This window comes from Heterocephalus glaber, unplaced genomic scaffold, assembly GCF_053883595.1.
Source record: "Heterocephalus glaber isolate CG9 unplaced genomic scaffold, H.glaber_assembly_v1.0 deba00001572, whole genome shotgun sequence".
Classification (NCBI taxonomy): Eukaryota; Metazoa; Chordata; class Mammalia; order Rodentia; family Bathyergidae; genus Heterocephalus; species Heterocephalus glaber.
Window position 1 is genome coordinate 6,598,885 of NW_028258357.1, and position 18,989 is coordinate 6,617,873.

The window sequence follows — 18,989 nt, forward strand, 5'->3', positions numbered from 1 at the left end:
AAAAGCAACAGGCTCAAAGTGAAAGAAATTTGCCAAGTTAACTAAAAATGACCAAGTGACTGGCTCAACTCACCAGCAACTAGGTTCTAACTGTGACCACTGCTTTGAAGATATAGAAACAAAGTCTATGTAAATAAGGAAGGGTGGAGGGGGTGAAGGGCCATAGGTAATGAGGGAAAAAATAAGAACTAAGATACATCATGTTCAGGTACAAACACCCAATGATAAATGTAAATGTATTGTATACCTAAAATGTACCAATTAATATATAAATAAACAAAAAAAAGAAATAAACAAACATGCTGAGAAGAGAAAAAAAAAAGATTAACAAGCTTTAGAACAGAATGTGTCAGGAAAGAATGAAAAAGGAAAGTTACAGAATGAGCATACATTCATAAAGTCTTCTGAGAAGAAGTCAATGTTCCTAATAAAATCCTTAAACAGAGTTCAAATAGATGTACATGAAAGAGTAAGAATTTGGTGGGATTGTATTCATCCATACTCAACCGAACTTCAGCCTGGAGTATTACCTTCAACTGGATATAATTTTATTTTTGTATCTATAATACTTTATTATTATTTATTCTCTTTATTTCTAAATATGTATCTACAAAGAAAGAAGTCTTAGAATGGTTTACTAGAGGCATTTCCTTTTCAGTAAGATTGTAATGAAGTTTTGAGGATCTGATAACTTACTTTTTTCAATGGGAAGTCCAAATAGTACTGTCTGGCCATTAAGACCTAGTTTCTTTCCATGCTACTTATAACAATCAGATTTTTAAAAATTGCTGTTCTATAATGTCACTTCCTCTATTAAAATATTAATGTGGCCAATATAAACAATACAAATCAGGAGTACATAATTCATATTTCAAGCCAATCTCTCAAACTGAGGCTTTATTTCAAGTAAAGTACTCTTTGCCAGATTAATAGAATCACTTGGTATCAATGATACTGTTATGGTTTACGTAAATAATAACCCCCAAAACTCTTGTACTCTCAGAGGCAGGATTTGGATGGTAATTGGATAATGGGGGAGTTAGACCTGACTTGCTCTTACACAGGATCTGAGACCTGGCCAAAGGCCAGTCACTGGGGGCATAATCTGGAATCCTTCTGTGGATCCTCCGTTCTCTGCTTCCTGGCCACCATGACATGAACAGCTGGCCTCTCCTTGGGCCTTTGCACCATGCCATTTCTGCCCTGGAGGCAACTGACCATGAACTGATAATATGAGCCAAAATAAACCTCTCCATCTTTAAGATGCAGGTGTTTGACATTTTGTCCCAGCAACAAGGAAAGTGACTTAGACACATTTTGATACCAGAGAAGTAGTGTCATTTCTGTGACAAACCTGACCATGTAATGTATTTCACAAAAGTTTGGAAAGTTTTGGAGATGTCTAGCCTGATCAGAGATTGTGGTCAAAGCTCAGAAGACCAGATTGCTGATAGAAATCCAGATCAAAAAGATCAGACTCAGGTAATTTCAGTTAGGAACAAGTACTGTATCCACGGCTGGACTCCAGGCCATGAGGGTTATGTATTAACATTTTGCTCATGTCCTGACACTGAAGCAGACAGATTAAGGGAGGCAGTGAAGAAAACGCGACTAAAGCAGACATATACTTTTGCTGTCTAATTTGTTCAAGTTCTTCTGTAAGCTTTCCTTTCTTATCCCACTTTTGTTAATATTTATGTGCAAATTGGACCTCAAACGACATCTTTCATAATTTAACTCTTTAAATCAAAACTAATCCCTTCTACTTATGAAAATAAAAATTCATCACATTTTAACAAATATTTATTAAAGATCTAATGTATCCATTATGGTACTCTACACATGTGGATACAGGCCATGTCTTTACGGAGCTCATATTCCAATAATTTAAAGGTAAATGAATTAGTAAACCAGACAGTTCTGAAATCTAATAAACTTCATTTAAAAAAAAAATTCAGTACTATAGAGGGAGGAATAGAGGCCTTTTGATAGAAATGTACTTGGGGAGTTTTAAGGAATGCAGCTTCACTCATTTTTAAATCAGAGGCAACCCTCTCTATTCATGGGTTTTATATCCGTGGATTAAACAAACCACAAATACAAAATATTACAAATATTTGATCTGATCTGAATATGTATAGCTTTTTCTTTTCATTATTCTCTAAACAATGTAATGCAACACCTATTTATAAATATTCATATTGTATTGTGTAGTATAATCTAGAGACAATTTAAAGTACATAGGAAGAAGTGTGTACGTTATATGCAAATACTGCACACATTTCTATAAGGGAATTGAGCATGTAAGGAATCTGCAAGGGATTCTGGAGCCTACAGGAATATTAAGACATAGATTTTTATCCTGCTCCTGATAAAGAAATCAGCCACAATAACAGCAAAAGGTCATACATCCTTCAGTGAGAAAAATAAATTTATATCTTCAAGATACTAAGAGATAACATTTCACTGGACAGGCACTATGGCAGCTTTGAAATATATGTAATCAACGCTCTTTAAAAGTAACATTTTGAAATTTATGTCTTATGTCTGCAGTATCAAGCTTTTTTTTAAAACATAACATAGTTTCCCTCTTCTGAATATCACAATACAATTCTCAAACAGGGTCCTGAGTGGGAGCTAAGTATAAAAGAGCACTTGTAATTAGACAGATGAAGAGACCCAGGTGTGAAGGACAGTTTCCCTTTGTTTCCTTCCTTCATGCAAATTTACATAAATGTCAAAACATTTTTTTTTTTTAATTTAAAGACAGTCACTTTATTTTCTGTACTACCTTGTATCAAAGACATGGTAGTATCTCTTTCTAAACAATAAACCTCCTGAGGTCAGGGACCATAGCTTATTTCTCATAGTGACAACCACCCATTATACACTTTGTTGCAGAAGAGTTATTCTTGTCTATGTGTTCAGTAAATGAAACACAGGTGCACATACTTTCCATAAAGAGAGACTTCACAGCAATATTGACTCTAAATGTATTTCCATGTTTTAAAAGATAGCTAGTAGAAAGTAGTATTGTGATGTCTGTATTTTTTATTACTGTTAACTTAGCTTTCAGTGGTCCTGGCCTATAGCAGCAGGCCATCAACAAGTACCTGTTGACCATCGAAATAAAACATCTTGAGATTTTGTCAACCCAATGTGTTTTGATCTTCAAAGCAGCCAACTTTGAAGTCATTTGTTTTGTCCAATTTTTTGATCCTTGTTTGAAAAATTCTTGAAAAAATTAATCTGCTTCAGGATAGGATTACAGATTTTATAAAAAAGTCAGGCTGGTTCTTTACAGGTACACCCAGTTAGTTATTAGCAAGAATCACTACATATAAATCAGAAAAAAATCTTCCTCATAATAGCAGGATGTCGATAATAAACTAATAGTTGAAGAAATGCTCAGATCTAAATAGAAAAATCATTCATTTGCATGTAAATATTTCGATTTTAAAAGCAATTATCCCTATCTAACGTTCAAATCAGCTTCTTCCTAGTAAGACTATGCTGTCAGTAGAAAGAAAAAGCTAATACAAAATGACCAGTGTAACTCATTTCAAATGTTTATTATTAGCACAAGTTTCAAATAGCCCTTTTGACCTTTCTTAACATAAGGTCCATTCCATATTGAGCATCACAAGATATCTCTCCCGGAGTGCCAGTGAATTGTGTCTACTGACCACAGGGTGATGCCTGGGACAGCCTTCAGATTGTACTCCAAAGGAAAATGAAAAGCACCTGCAATCTTGAGTTACAGAAATAGGGTGTGGTGATGGCTATTGAATATTTATGTATTTTCTAAAAAAAACTGTTCTTAGTCATGATATTGTTTTCTCCATTCTGCACTTGTGGCTTTTTATTCACCCCATTAAAACCTAAGTTGTGAGAGCAGCTTCTCAACAAGTAACACATATTTTAAAGTGCATGTGAGATGCAACACCATACAGAATCGCAAGGATAATTAGCAATTCTCAATCATTACATTTATGTGCACAACAAGGCATGCCCGCCAATGCGGCCTTTTCACTCTACCAGACATTTTTTTACATCAGATTTCGAATCAGGGTGAGTTTAGTCAAGGGACTCATTTTCCTCCGGCAATGATTGCATTAGCTGTCACAACCAGAGTCTAAAACCATGTACTTGGGGTCACATTTTCCTTGATCCAGTTCTGTTTCTGCCATCAGCAATATCAGCAGCTGTGATTATTATAACTACCCCCAGGTGACAGATCTTACCATTTCATTTGGGGAGAAATAAAGAAAATCGGTGAAAGGAGATGGAAGGTTTACTATTTCCTTAATATGTATGACATTGCCATGTATGATGCAGCTAAAAGAACAATCTAATCCTGCCTGCCTGGGATGAGAGCCCAGGGCACCATATTTTGGTCATCATAATACTAGCAATTACTCTTCTTTCCTGTAATTTGAGTCACATTGAAAAAAAAATGTTGCAGTCATTTCAAATCTTCCTACCTCAGTCCTGCTGAATGCTAAATTTTTGTCCTTTTCATGATTCTTTTTGTTCCTTATTCCTTTCCACTCCTAGAGAAAAAAATCAATGCATAACAACCACTTTTTTTTTAGATGGGCATGTATTCTGTAACCCAAAACAATCATTCACAAGTCTAACATATCACCTAAGAAGGAAATTGCTAATTGCTCTGAAAACTTATATTATTTGTTTATTTTCTTAGGGAGTGGGCAACTAAATGTAAGCTCATATATATGCACCAGATCAGCTTCTAATTAACATAAATGAAAAATGTCACAGTTTAGGAAATTGTTGTACATGCAAAATATATTTGCATCATCTGAGATGCTGACCCTCAAAACACAAGCATGACAGTTACAGAATTTTGTGTGCTTGTCTATGGCCATACCACCCTGAACGTGCCTGATCTCATCTGATCTCGGAAGCTAAGCAGGGTTGGGCCTGGTTAGTACTTGGATGGGAGAATTTTGTGTGCTAAAACTTCAGAGTGCTTTTCTGGAAACAAGAACTCCATTGTGAAGATTTGCTTTCCATTTTCCTATTATTTTAATTGGACACCTCCCTTTCCTACATAAAATTCAACAGGATCTTTCTCCAGGTAGTATATTTGGGAGAAGGTGACTGCCTTTACAAGCTTATGTAACTAAAGCTTCCTCTTAGATCTGTCAGGAAGTAGAGATTTTCATGAAGGTAAATAACATCTGTGTAGAAGTGTACTACAGCCCTTAAATCCCAACAACACATTAAAATCTCTATTCAAATTCATAATTCTAAGCCAACACAATGTGAAAGTTCTTGATTTGCAAGGGCAGAAGTGATTTGGTGAATGTTTGCCTTTTTGTGGAATCTACCATCAGTCTCACAAGCCCTATTAATGTGCTGCCACCTTCCAATTTACATGACATGAGCATGTGCATATGTTCACAATTTGATCCTCTGCAAATAAGTTCTTAAATTCCCTCAAATATGTCTCCACAGGGCAGACAGCTTAATGAAAACAGAAACCTGGAAACTTAGTCATAAGTGAACTTGAGGGCAAGAGCTATGGGTGAAAGCATTAAAGTCTATCTTTTGATACTTCTTGGCTCTGTGCTGAGTACGCCTGAAGTCAAGTTCAGGTGGGAACCATTAACCTTTCCACCACTATGCTGACACTTAGGGATGCAGTAGAAACCTCAGGTGAGGTTGGAGGTAGAGAAGGGGAATTGTTTTGCTTTTAAAATACTCAGGAGCTTTATACAAATAAGGAATTCAAAATTATGCCACTTTTCTCGGCCTTCTCTCCAGCCAAAGTTATTATTACTCTGAACACTACAAAGGCTTCTAGGTGAAAGTTATATCCTTTTAACTACTAGATTATACTTCCAAGGTAAAATTTTCTTTACCTTGTAAGTATAAGCAACAGTGTGTGTAATATAGGCAGAAAAGTTAAAATCTCATAGACAACCAATTGTTGTTTTAGCTCATAACAAAATTAAAAGAAAAATATTTAAAAACTAAAATACTTTTAATTGCTGCCTAAATATCGTCTTGCTCTTTGCATGTAACTTGCATGTACAAACAGTTGATGTAACAACCAAAATTAGCAAGTGTTATCAGTTGGATCTAGATGTCCCCCCAAAGCCTCATGGGGTCATAGATGGCTGAATCTAGAGTGTGTGATGCTGGGATTAAAGGTATGTGATTACTAAATAAGCACACTGATTGGCTTGGCACCACCCTAATCCCTGGTAGTCTGAACAAGATAAAGGAGGCTGAAAGATGCTGTTAAACTCTCTTGTTCCTTTTGCTGTCTTCTACTGCCATGAACTGTTGCCCTTCTGCCACCCTGCCTTGGAGCTAGCTGATTATGGACTGAACCTCCACGAACTGTAAGCCAGATAAACCCTTTCCCCTTTAACTTTGGGTGTCAGGATATTTTGTCTCAGCAACTAGAGGAAAGTATCTAACACAGTACAGTAGAGGGAAAAGAGGTTAAATCTATGTAGCAGAGAGTAGAAAAATGGTTTCCAGGAAGAAGATATTGGGAAGCTATTGTTTATCAGCTACCCAGTTTAGGATGATGAAAAAGTTCTGTTCTGGATATGGATGATGGAGATGGTCCCACAAAAATGTAAATTATATACTTAAAATGATTACAAAATAGATTTTATATTATGTATAATTTACTACAATAAGCAAAACAGGAGAGAGAGAGCTTAATTCTCCTGAAGCTTAATGCCTCATTTTGTGTCAAGAGACCATTTGAACACCATGACCTGAACCAATTTGATAGGAATTTGACTACTTTCGTGTGTACAGCAAAAATCAATATGTTATATTGTACTAAATGGGGGTGTTATAAGTGTTCAGACATTATGTGTTCCACAAGTAAATATAAGGGATTCACCCATTAAGAACTTGATTTTTGGATGACATATAATTTTTCTGTGCTTGCTTTAGTTTCTGTGGGTAAATTAAAACAGACATTTATTCTTCCCCAGTCCCAGAAGCCAAAAGTCTGAAACAAAATGTTCAGAGTGCCGCTCTCCCTAGGAATGTAACAGAGGAGAATTAATTGTTTGCTTCCAGCTTCTAGTGAATACCAGGGTCTTTGACATGTAGCTACATCATTATAGAATCTGTCTGTCTGCACCTGGCTTCTTCATGTTGTCTATTTTCCCTCTGTGTTTTCCTCTAATAAAAATCCTTGTCAATGGACTTAGACCTTATCTGGAAAATGCAGGGTGATCTCAACTCAAGTTCCTTAATTTAATTACATCTACAGACACTCATTTTTCCAAATAAAGTCAAATCCACATATTATAGGGATTAAAATCTGGATGAATGTTTAGGGACCACCATACAACCATTATGATTATGTATAAATCATAAATACTTTTCTTATAAGTAATATATTAAATTTTTTAGTTCTTTTATTGATACATTTTAGGTATACAATTCGTTTACATTTATCACTGGGTGTTTGTACCTGTACATGATGTATCTTGCTTCTTATTTTTTCCCCGTTACCTGTGCACCCTTCACCCCCTCCACCCTTCTCTATTTACATAGACTTCATTTCCATTTTTTTTCTCATAGTTTTTCCTTTCCCTCCTTTCCTTTCCCCTTCCCCTCCCTTCACCCCTTTGACTTTGGACCTTTTCTCCTATTTCAAATTATCAATTATTCATTTTAATCATTTTAACTCTTGTTTACACTATCAGTTTCTCACACTAGAGAAACTATTCAGTACTTACACATGTGTGTCCTATTTATTTCACTTAAGAGTATGGCCTTGATATGCATCCATTTAGCTATAAATGACTCTAGTTTTTTGTTCTTTTTTTATTGCACATTTTGGTATAATTTAATAAACAACTCTTTAGGTGTTACTGCTTATGTCTAAATTTTTTGTGTGTTTTTGTCCTTCTGAGTCATTGGTCTTCTTTTTGTTCCAGTTCCTATTTCTCACATTGTGTGTTTCATAGTAGCATACACCAACTTTTTTGGATTGCTGCTGCTGTGCTGCTCCCTTTCGTTCCTTAGATGTAAGCATCCTTTGAATTTTACTTGACTGTTCCTCTTCCTTTTGTGCCTTCCGCTTCCTTTCCTTTTTAGTATGTGCTGTTTCATTTACTTCTTCTTCTTTAGGTGTTTCTTTTCATTCTTCAGACTTTGAAAAACCCTTTTCACTTAACCCCTTGGATATCCTGACTGTTGAAAACTTTTTAGCCTTGGCTTTGTTTAAAAACTTCCAGTATTTTGCAATCTTCTCCTCCAGGGCTTTTATCACTGCTTTGGTGTCGTTTTCTACTTGTTCTTCTTGGGACCCCTGATGAGCCTCTTCCTTGACATCTGGTTGGTCCTGCTTCTGCTCCTCCTCCTCCTCCTTCTCAGAAGCAGAAAAGCTCTCTAGCTCTTCCTCGCTGTCTGACACCTCTACAGGAACTAGGTCATCCCCAGAAAACTGGGACATGACACTGATTTTGCCGAAGATCTGTCAAACCCATGCAAGGATCTGCTGCATTTCAGAGTTAGCATCACAGGGACAGTCCTCTTCTTTTTCTTTCTCAATAACAGATTCTGAAACTTCACCTATGGTCTCTGCAATCTCTTCCAAGTTGTTCTGGGTTGTTTCAGTAGCATCTTCCAAAGATGAGGAAGGAGGAAGCTGGGGGGTTGCAGGTGCCTCTGCATTGGGTGGTTTGACAAAGAAAGGGATCCAGCCCCACTGCCAGTCATTAAGGACCACCTTGCCCACAGTCTGCAAGTCAAGCTCTCCACCCTTTAATAATTTCTCAGTGTGGAAAGCAAGCTTCTCAAGAAAGTCCTCAGCATTCTCCCATGAATCAATCTTGTATGTCTTACTGATATATTCTGGTTTTGCTCATTCTAGGACAGCACCAATGTGGTCTTCAGGAGACTTAATTTTTTCAACTTGAACAACTCCTTTCAGCACAATGTCTGTCTCTGAGTCCTTAGAGGGGTAAACCACACCTGGACAGTCAATGAGGAATATCCGACTCATCAAGGTAATATACTGCCAGACCTTTGTTTCACCTGCAATTCAGGCCATGTTGCAAACTGTCCTGGAATGCAATGAGTTGATCACGGAGCTCTTGCCAACATTTGGATAGCCAATGAAGCCAATGCTGATGTTTCTTGTCAGTGTGCAACTTTCCAAACTGCCACAGAAGCTCAATGAATGTTCCTTTGCCAGAGGGGTTAGTAAGACTCGGCACGCATGGAAAGCAAGTGTTGGATACTCCTGGGAGAGGACAGCAACCCATCGTTTTGTTGCCCAGGTTGGAACAAGGTCACATTTGTTGAGTACAAAAATAAGATGCTTCCAGTGTTTTTCCTGTTTCAAGTAAGCCTCAGTGTGGGGGGAATGGGTACTCATTGGATCTCTAGCATCAAGAACTTGGACTACAATATCTGATGAATCTACCACCTTGCAGAGCTCACCCCATATTCTTTGAACTGTCCTTTCTTACATATCTCTTCTTGGGCTTCATTTCTCACACCAGTGTCTTTGGTTACCAAATCGCAATCCTTGCCCTGGTCATAGCTCTCAGTGGATATCTCAGCTTTTTCTATCAGTGACTGCATATCACTCACAAATAAATTTGACTGCTTTCTCTGTGACTTAGGACCAAACGTAGTTTCAAAACTTTTGGTGTCAAGAATGTGCACCTTGGAGTTATGAGGCTGGATTCGGTCATGGAGAAGAGACGTCAGTAACTTGCTTTGCTTCGGAACAACTTTATATGGATCCTTCAGAATTATATCCATTTCCTCTTGAAATTTCTGTAATGAAGACTGCTTAATCACACATGTGTTTCCAAACCATTTAATATTTGGCTCTACTCGTGCCACTGTGCCAGAAGCCACTGTTGATTGATACTCCAGGGGTTTAATCACTTTACCACAACTATTCCTGCGCTCCTTTTGCCTATACATGTTTAGGCCCTGGATTGTAGCCGAGTTCCTCATGTTTTGTCCTCCTGCTCCCTATAATCCATTCAGGTTGGGGCTGGACTTGGAGGGGTTGATGGTGCTCCGTCCTTTGTACTTGGGCTTCACCATCTTGCCAATGGGACAATGACTGATCTGGCTTACTTGATAAATGAGCTCAGAACTTTCCCGGGCCATCCAAAAGGACCCCCATAAACCCTACTTTTTCATTCTTTATGGGTGAGTAGTACTCCATTTAATTTAAAAAAAAACATATCTTCTTTATACAGTTTCCAGTTGATGGGCACTTGAGCTGTTTCCAAGCTTTAGCTATTACAAACTGTGCTGCTATGAACATGGGTGAGCATATATCTCTGTGGTATGATTCTTTTCATTCATTTGGGAAGACACCCAGCAGAGGAATAGCTGGGTCAAATGGGACCTCTAGTCCTAGTTCTCTGAGTTATCTCCATACAGATTTCCACAGTATTTGCACCAGTCTGCACTCCCACCAGAAATGGAGAAAGATTCCTTTCTCCCCACACCCCCTTCCAGCATTTGTTATTGGTTGATTTCTTGATAGCAGCCATTCTTTCTGGGGTGAGGTGGAATCTCAGTGTTGTTCTCATCTGTATCTCTCAAATGACCAGTGATGTTGAACATTTTTTCATATATTTGTTTGTTGCTTTTACTTCTTTGTCTGAGAAATGTCTGTTCATTTCAGATGCCCATTTTTGAATTGGGTCTTTGAATTTGGGAGGTCTGATTTTTTTCAATTCTTTATATATTCTAGATAGTAGTCCTTTGGCTGAGGTACACCTACTAAAATTTTTTCCCATATTGTAGGCTATCTGTTAGCTCTGTTGTTGGTTTCTTTTGCAGTACACAAGCTTTTTAATAAGATGAGATCCCAGTTGTTGATTCTTTCTGCTAGTTCCCATGATGCTGAGGTTTTGTTCATGAAGTCTTTTCCTATGCCAATGTCTTCAAGAGTTCTACCTAACTTATCTTCCACCAAGTTTAGTGTTTCTGTCTTAATATTTAGATCTGTAATCCACTTTGATCTTAGTTTAGTACATGGTGATAGGTATGGGTCTAGTTTTAATCTTTGGCAGGTTGAAATCAAGTTTTTCCAACACCATTTATTAAATAGTCTATCTTTCCTCCAATGACGGTTGTTGGATCCTTTGTCAAAGATGAGGTGGCTGAGTATGTCTGGAGTTGTTTCTGCATCTTCTAATCTATTCCACTGATCCTCAGGTCTGTTCTTTTGCAAGTACCATGCTGATTCTATCACAGTAGTTTTGTAGTATAGTTTCATGTTGGGAATTGTGATATCCCCAACCATGTCTCTGTTGCTTAGAATTGCTTTAGCTAGTCTAGGTCTTTTCTGGTTCCAAATGAATTTTTGAATTGTTTTCTCTAGTTCTGTGAAATATATTGTTGGAATTTCAATTGGCATTGCATTGAATCTATATAGTAGTTTTGGAAGTATGGCCATGTTCACTATATTGGTTCTTCCTACCCAGGAGCAAGGGATGTCTTTCCATTTTCTTGTGTCCTCTTTGATCTCTTTTTTCAGAGTGCTGTAGTTTTCAGCGTAGAGGTATTTTGCTTCCTTTGTTAGATTGATTCCTAGATATTTCATTTTTTGGATGCTATTGTAAAAGGAATTGTTTCCCTAATTTCTCTCTCAGGGCATCTGTTATTTGTGTACAAGAAGGCTATTGATTTTTGAGTGTTGACCTTGTATCCAGCTACTCTACTGAATCTGTCAATTAAGTCTAGAAGTCTTTTGGCAGAGTTTTTGGGGTCTTCTATGTAAAGTATCATATTGTCAGCAAATAATGACAGTTTAACTTCTTTCTTTCCTATCTATATTCCTTTTATTTCTTTCTCTTTACTAATTGCTGTGACTAATGTTTCCAGAACTACATTGAACAGGAGTGGTGATAGTGGGGATATTGTCTTGTTCCTGATTTTAGCATGAAAGTTTTCAGTTTTTGACCATTTAGTATGATGTTGGCTGTTGGTTTTTCATTGATAGCCTTAATCAGGTTGAGATAAAGACCTTCTATTCCAATTTTCTGTAGGGTTTTTATCATGAATGGGTGTTGGATTTTATCAAATGCCTTTCCTGCATCTACTGAGATGATCATATGGTTTTTGTCCTTGACTCTGCTAATATAATGTATTACATTTATTGATTTAGAAATGTTGAACTCTCCTTGCATCCCTGGGATAAATCCAACTTGGTGAGGGTGTATGATTTTCTTGATGACCCTCTGTATTCTGTTTGCCAGTATCTTGTTTAGGATTTTTGCATCTATGATCATTAGGGAGTGTATAGTAAAATTATTAACATTAAAATTACCTGCAAACTGGACTCATCTCCTCCTGCTAGGGTCCTTTATAATCTCGACACTTCAACAGCAAGTACAATCTTTTTTAACACAAGTAAAATTATGTTACTTATTTACTCAAAACATTCAGGCATGCCCATCCTCCAAACCCTCTGTTTCATACAGCATAAAAGTCAGGTATTGGTGTTAACCTGCTATGCCCTGCAAGATCTGCTATTTATTTGCTAGCACTTTATCTTTTCTGAGCTTGTTTCACACTGCTCTCACCCTTGTGCAATCTGCAAAATAAATTCTTTCTGTCCTTTTCACTTCATTTATCTTTCTCTAAAATATCCATGACACGGAAGCTCAGCCGGTCTCAGCACCCAGAAGGAAGCTCCCTGCCTCCATCCCAGGCTCCTAGGGCAGAGAGGGTGAGCTGGTCCCAGCACCTGGAAAGAAGCTCCCCATCACCATCCCAGGCTCCTAGGGCAGTGAAGCTCAGCTGGTCCCAGCACCCAGAAGAAAGCTCCCCTGCCACCATCCCAAGCTCCTAGGGCAGAGAAGCTGAGCTGGTCCTAGCACCTGGAAAGAAGCTCCCCTGCTGCCATCCCAAGCTCCTAGGGCAGAGAAGGTGAGCCGCGTGGGCACCAGAAACACCCCCACTCCCTGTGGAAATGAGAAAACACATAAACAAGCCTTAAAAACAGACTTCTGGATCACCTAAAACAACCCCAAAGGGAAACGAAAGGGGACAATCTGATACTCAACCACCTGGACTCTCTGAACTGGCAACAAAAGAGGATCTGGGAAAAATGAAATCAGAAATAATTACTCAGATAACAGCAAAGATTTTGCTCATGGTGCAAGACATGATTAATATATCTAGAGAGGACACAGATAAAAAAATAGAGGATCTGAGGAATATGATGAAATCCCAACATAGGAAACAAATGGAATCCATAAAACAGATACAGATAGATTTCCAAGAGATTAAAAACTCCATCAAAAGTCTGCACAGCAGAATGAACCAATGTGATGATAGAATTTCACATATAGAAGATAAGATTGCAATTAGTGAGGAGGAAAAGAAAAGTTGCTTTAAAATTGTAAGTGAACATGAGAAATCAATCCAGCAGCTGCTAGACGATGCAAAGAAGAATAACGTAAGACTGATTGGAGTCAATGAAGAAAGAGGAGAGAGTACAGGTGACATAAAAAAACTGTTCACAGAAGTGATGGCAGAAAACTTCCCAATGAGGGGAAAAGAACTTGACATACAGGTAAGTGAGGCATATAGGACTCCAGCTAGCCTTAATCTAAAAAAATCTACACATAGGCATATAATAATTAGGATTCCAGAAATCCAACAGAAGAATAAAATTCTACAAGCAGTGAGAGAAAAGAAACAAATCACATACAAAGGAAAGCCCATCAGAATCACAGCAGACTTCTCAATGCAAAGCCTCAAGGCAAGAAGAGCTTGGAGTGATGTATTTCAAGCCCTAAAGGAAAACAGCCTCCAACCCAGATTGATGTACCCTGCAAAACTATCTTTCAAGATTGATGGAGAAATAAAATACTTTGATGATAAAGAGCACCTCAGGAACTTCATGAATACCAAACTGGCACTCCAAAAAATTTTAGACAATACCCTAGGAAAAGACAATAAGGATCACAACCCCAGGAAACCCAGCAGAACGAATCCATTGGGCATGACAAATTAAACACAAAGGGGGAGAATCCATCAAAAAGAAAATGTCATGACAAGGCTTTTAAAACTTTTGGCTTCATCTCCCTAATGAGTGTATAATTCAATCTTGTTATTGTACTGATTAGTATTTTTCTGATTCTAGAATTGCACACCATTCCTTGTGCTATACCGGCTATTTATCATCTTCTTATGCCTATACTTTAATTGGGTTGTCTATTAATGAGCTCTAAGAATTCTTTATATATTCTGCTCATAGGTTATATGACTTGTAAATATGGTCTGTTTAAGGACTACCTTTTATTTATTTATTTATTTTTGGTACTGGGGATTGAACTTGGGTCCTTGCACTTGTGCAGCAGGCGGCGAAACCACTGAGCTAAATCCCCGGCCTGGACTACTTTTTATTTTAATGAAGTCATTTAAAGTTCTAAATTTTGATGGAATCTCATTTATCAATTTTTTTTCTTTTATACATCATGGTTTTTGTATCCTAGGTAGTTCTCGCCTACCCTGAATTCATAAATATTTTCCCTTATAATTTCTTCTTAAAGTTTTATACTTTTAGGCTTTCTTACTTAGGTTTATAGATCCCTTCAAGTTATTTTCATGTATGGAAAAAAAGGGCTGAGGTTAATTTTTTAGATATGGATACCACGTGTTCTAGTGCCATTTGCTGAAGACACTATCTCTTCCTCAGCTCTTGAATTGAGTTTATACTCTATAAAATGCTAATGTTAAATAATCTTTCAAAACTCAGTGGACCATATATGTGTGGTTCTATTTCTAGATTCTCTGTTTTACTCCAATGATCTATATGTCTTTCCTTACACCAAAACTGCCTTGATTACTGTAGCTTTAGAAGAAGTCTTAAAATTGGGTGCTAAATGTCTTCCAACACTGTTTTTGTTTCTGTTTTTGTTTTTGGCTTTTCTGGGTCCTTTGTACTCCTACATAACTTTAAAATTTCAATATCTAGTTCTTCATTTATAGCAAGTATACACAGATCTGAATTTATACATATAGCTTGTGTTTTCTAATCCTGCTAAATTCAAGTACAAGTTCTAGGGGCTCCTAGAGATTTCCTTTTATTTTCTCTGTAGATGATCACTTCACCTACATATAAAGATTTTGCTTCTGCCATGCCAATCCTATCCTAGGTGTGTCATTTTATTGCCAGACTATTTTGGTGGGGACTGGGTTTCAAAGTTTAATGGACAGATAAAGAGTAAGCATATTTGCCCTTGTTCCCCACCTTAAGGAGAAAGCATTGTATCTTCTCCATTCATACAAGGCATTCTCACTGGAAGTATGGAGTACATGTCTTTAATTTGTTGAGAAGTTTCTGTTCTACTTCTAGGCTCCTGATAGCTTTTACCATGAACAGCTGTAGAATTTAGTCCAGTACTTTTTCTCCAACTACTGACAGGATCATATGGCTTTTTCCTTTCCTCTGTTAAAATGATGACTTTTGGGGGTGGATCTTCCAATGTTGAACCAACACTGCCATCCCTATAACAAAACCACTTTCTACATACTGCCAGATCTGACTTCTAATAGTTTGTTCTGTGAAACAAATTTCTATTTACATTCATACTTTTTTCTTCTATTATCTTTATCCAGTTTTAGGATTAGCACAATGTTGAGTTCCTAAAATGAGGGGAGAAGTGTTCCTTATTTTTTCTGCTTTAATTGTTAGATATAATTTATCAGTTAAAATGTTTATGAGCCTGCTGTTGTCAAATAGGTAGGTTTTCAAGCTAGGAATATACTTTCTTTAATAGGTGCTATTTAAATTTTATATTTCCTCCAGAGTTAATTTCATTAATTTGTCTTCTAAGTTACTTCTTAGAAGTTGTCAAATTTATTTCAAAAAGGATTTTTGTAATATGCTTTCTATATCCTTTTAAATTCTGTAAAATCTGTGGTAATGTCTCCTAGATCTTAATATTGTAATTTAAAAAATGTATAACTGATATTGTGTAACAGGAAGAAAAGGTCTAAGAGAGCAGGCAAATTGGGAGGGGTAGGGGAAGGGAAAAAAGGGAAAGGAAAAAATATGAGAAGAGGAAAAAAAATGGAAACAAGGTCTTTGCAGGTAGGGAAGGGTGGAGGGGTTGAAGGGAGGACAAGGGAAGGGGAAAAAAAATAAGAACCAAGAGACTCATGTAAAGGTACAAGATCCCAATGATGAATGTAACTGTATTTTATACCTAAAATGTACCAATAAAGTTAATGGGGGAAAAAATAAATAAAATGAAATAAAATATCCACCACATTTTAATATAAAACATAGTTTGTTTATTATCTATATTGTGTATTTCTAATTAATTATATCTTATTAATTATCTATATCATACATTTCATCCCACTTGATTCAAAATTCTAGGAAGGCAGAGGACATTGATAGTTTTATTTATAACTGTATTCCTTGAGATAAAACATTGCCTGCAGGGGCCGGGGGTTTGGCTCAGTGGTTTTGCCACCTGCTGCGCAAGTGCAAGGACCCAAGTTTGATCCCTGCTACAAAAAGGAAAAACATTGCTTTCAACATACATGAGGTTCTCGATATATAACGATTGAGAGAAATGATCTGTAAATAGCTCATTCATGTCAATCATAAATCTATAAAAGTACTGAAGAATATGATATAGTCTCACAAATGTTTCTATTTAATTGTACTTTTGATTACATATAAACTGGCATTCAAATTAACATGAAAATGCAATTCATAGTATATTACTGTGGCAGTAAGTCATAACAGAAGTTTTTTTTTTTTTTTTCTTTTGGTACCTGGGATCAAACTCAGGTCCTTGCGCTTGTGCAGTAGGCAGCAAAACCACTGAGCTCAATCCCCGGCCCCAGAAGTATTTCTTGATAAAATGCAGAATGTAATTTTTGGAGGAGGTAATATTCAGACAAAGTTCAAGAGAAAGGCGTAACAAAAAGAAATTAGATTCATGAAGAACATTATGCTTTAAAGCTTTAAAGCTCAGTTAAAGAGTTAAAATCATTTTCAATCTAGTTTTTAATTTCCTTAATTCTGAGCTAAAAGGTGAAGATGCCTTTATGGTAATAAAGATAATCTTATCCTCTTCAACACTATCCTAAGTATCTTATATGGGACAAAAAAAAAATGTCCACATCAAAATAAGTCTTAGTCTATGGTAATTCCCTCTTCATGGGATTGTGCACAGATAACACAAATTTCTAATTTCTAATTTCTAAATTTCTAATTCTAATTTCTAATTCTAATTTCTAAATTTCTAGGATTAAAAAGTTGATTAATGACTCCAACATGCAAGGAAATTAATTTGAGGATTTACTTTTCTGGGAAAGGTACCAGTCACAGAAATCCTTGAATTTCTCTCTACTTTTGGAACATTCCATTTCAATGCCTTATCTTTTTGGTATGTGATTTAAATAAGCACTAGCAATGCACAGTAGGAATTGATGCTGTATTATACCTATCTTTGCAATTTGACTAAGGCTATTATAAAAATAGTTTTCCAAGCCCTTTCACTATAATTATTCTGTGTGTGTGCATAACTTTTCCACTTATGTGTGAAGAGCTCTGATATCTGTCACATATTGTTTCTTTATGATCCCACAAGAGTTGAGGTCTTGCAGAGCTTTAATGAACCTGAAAAGATTAGCAGAGGGTGAAGGTGAAAAATATATATATCAGCCTATGATTTTAAAAAGTGCATTTCTTTGGGAAAAAGAACAAAACCATGATAAAAACAATATGCTCCAGGATTCTTCTTCAAATATGAAAGTTGATTCAAGGTCAACAAAATTTGAGATACTATTACTGGATGCATATATATATATATATATATATATAGAGAGAGAGAGAGAGAGAGAGAAGAAATATCCATTCAAACTTTCACTGCTATATTTTCAAAAGAAAAATTATATTACTTTCCCAGGCAAAAATGTACTATTCATGTAGTTAACTCTGCAATCCTTTTAACCTAATCTACAAATAAGTCTAAATTCAAAATTAAATTGTAAATATTGAGTATGGATACAACTTTGTTTGAAAGTCAAAATCATAATATGGCCAAACTGTTTCCTTTTTGTCACAGTTCACAAATGAGGTACAGCACAAAGGATGAAAGATTACTCAGAGTCAGTGTCCAATTCAAACTCCAAGAAGGCCCAGAGAGACTGCCCTTAACGGAGACTCCTCTCCCTGCATGAGTTTTATACAGACAACCCCAAACTGAAGTGTCTCTGGCTTTTTGTTGACAGAACCAATTATCGAGGATAAAGGATCAAGGAAATTTGTCAGTACAGAAATTCATGTATGGAATGGGGAAGAACAGGTAAAAGACAAGGTAAGGTCAGGGTGGTCTGTTACACGACTGACCTTAGGGCCAATTTAAGTGGTAAATTGGAGTATGGTAAGGGGCAGAACATTCATTCTTTAAGGAAACTTGTTTTGATCCTACTTGGACTTGGGGCCAAGTAGGCTATCTTTTAATCTCTAAACACACATTCCAAGAGGTTTTGGGCATGTGGCCTCATGTTTCTCTTACCTCTGCGTATCCATTTTATACATACCTCTGGCCAATGCCCCCATACCTTTTATTAAAGAACTGTAGCATAATGATTTTGAACTTCTTCATCAACTTCTCTCTCAAGTTAGAGGCAGTTATCTGTTCCATGTGCTTATCCTTATGATCTGGGTATACATGGCTTAACCTTCCTCTTCCTGTGGACTCAGTCTATCCACAGGAAACCTATATTTGCCTGCTTCCTTCTATATTTGCATGAACAGAGACCAAACCATGAAGAAACTTGAAATGTATACATCGGAGATTTAGTTTTAGGCAGTTCACTGATACGTGTCTGATTTCTCTGTGTCAGCATCCTCAGTGATAAAATGAGCCATTTTATCTCAATCTTGCTGGCTGTTTTATCTTATTTGTCTCAAGTGGTTCAGAAAATGGAAATGTGAAAAAAGAACATTGCTGTTTCAGAGGCCC

General features: G+C 36.7%; 1 pseudogene; it reads right to left on the reverse strand.

The window, feature by feature from the left end:
- Positions 1-7,654: 7,654 nt before the first annotated feature.
- Positions 7,655-12,724, reverse strand: LOC101725785 (nucleolar GTP-binding protein 2 pseudogene; annotated as a pseudogene).
- Between the last annotated feature and the right edge of the window lie 6,265 nt (positions 12,725-18,989).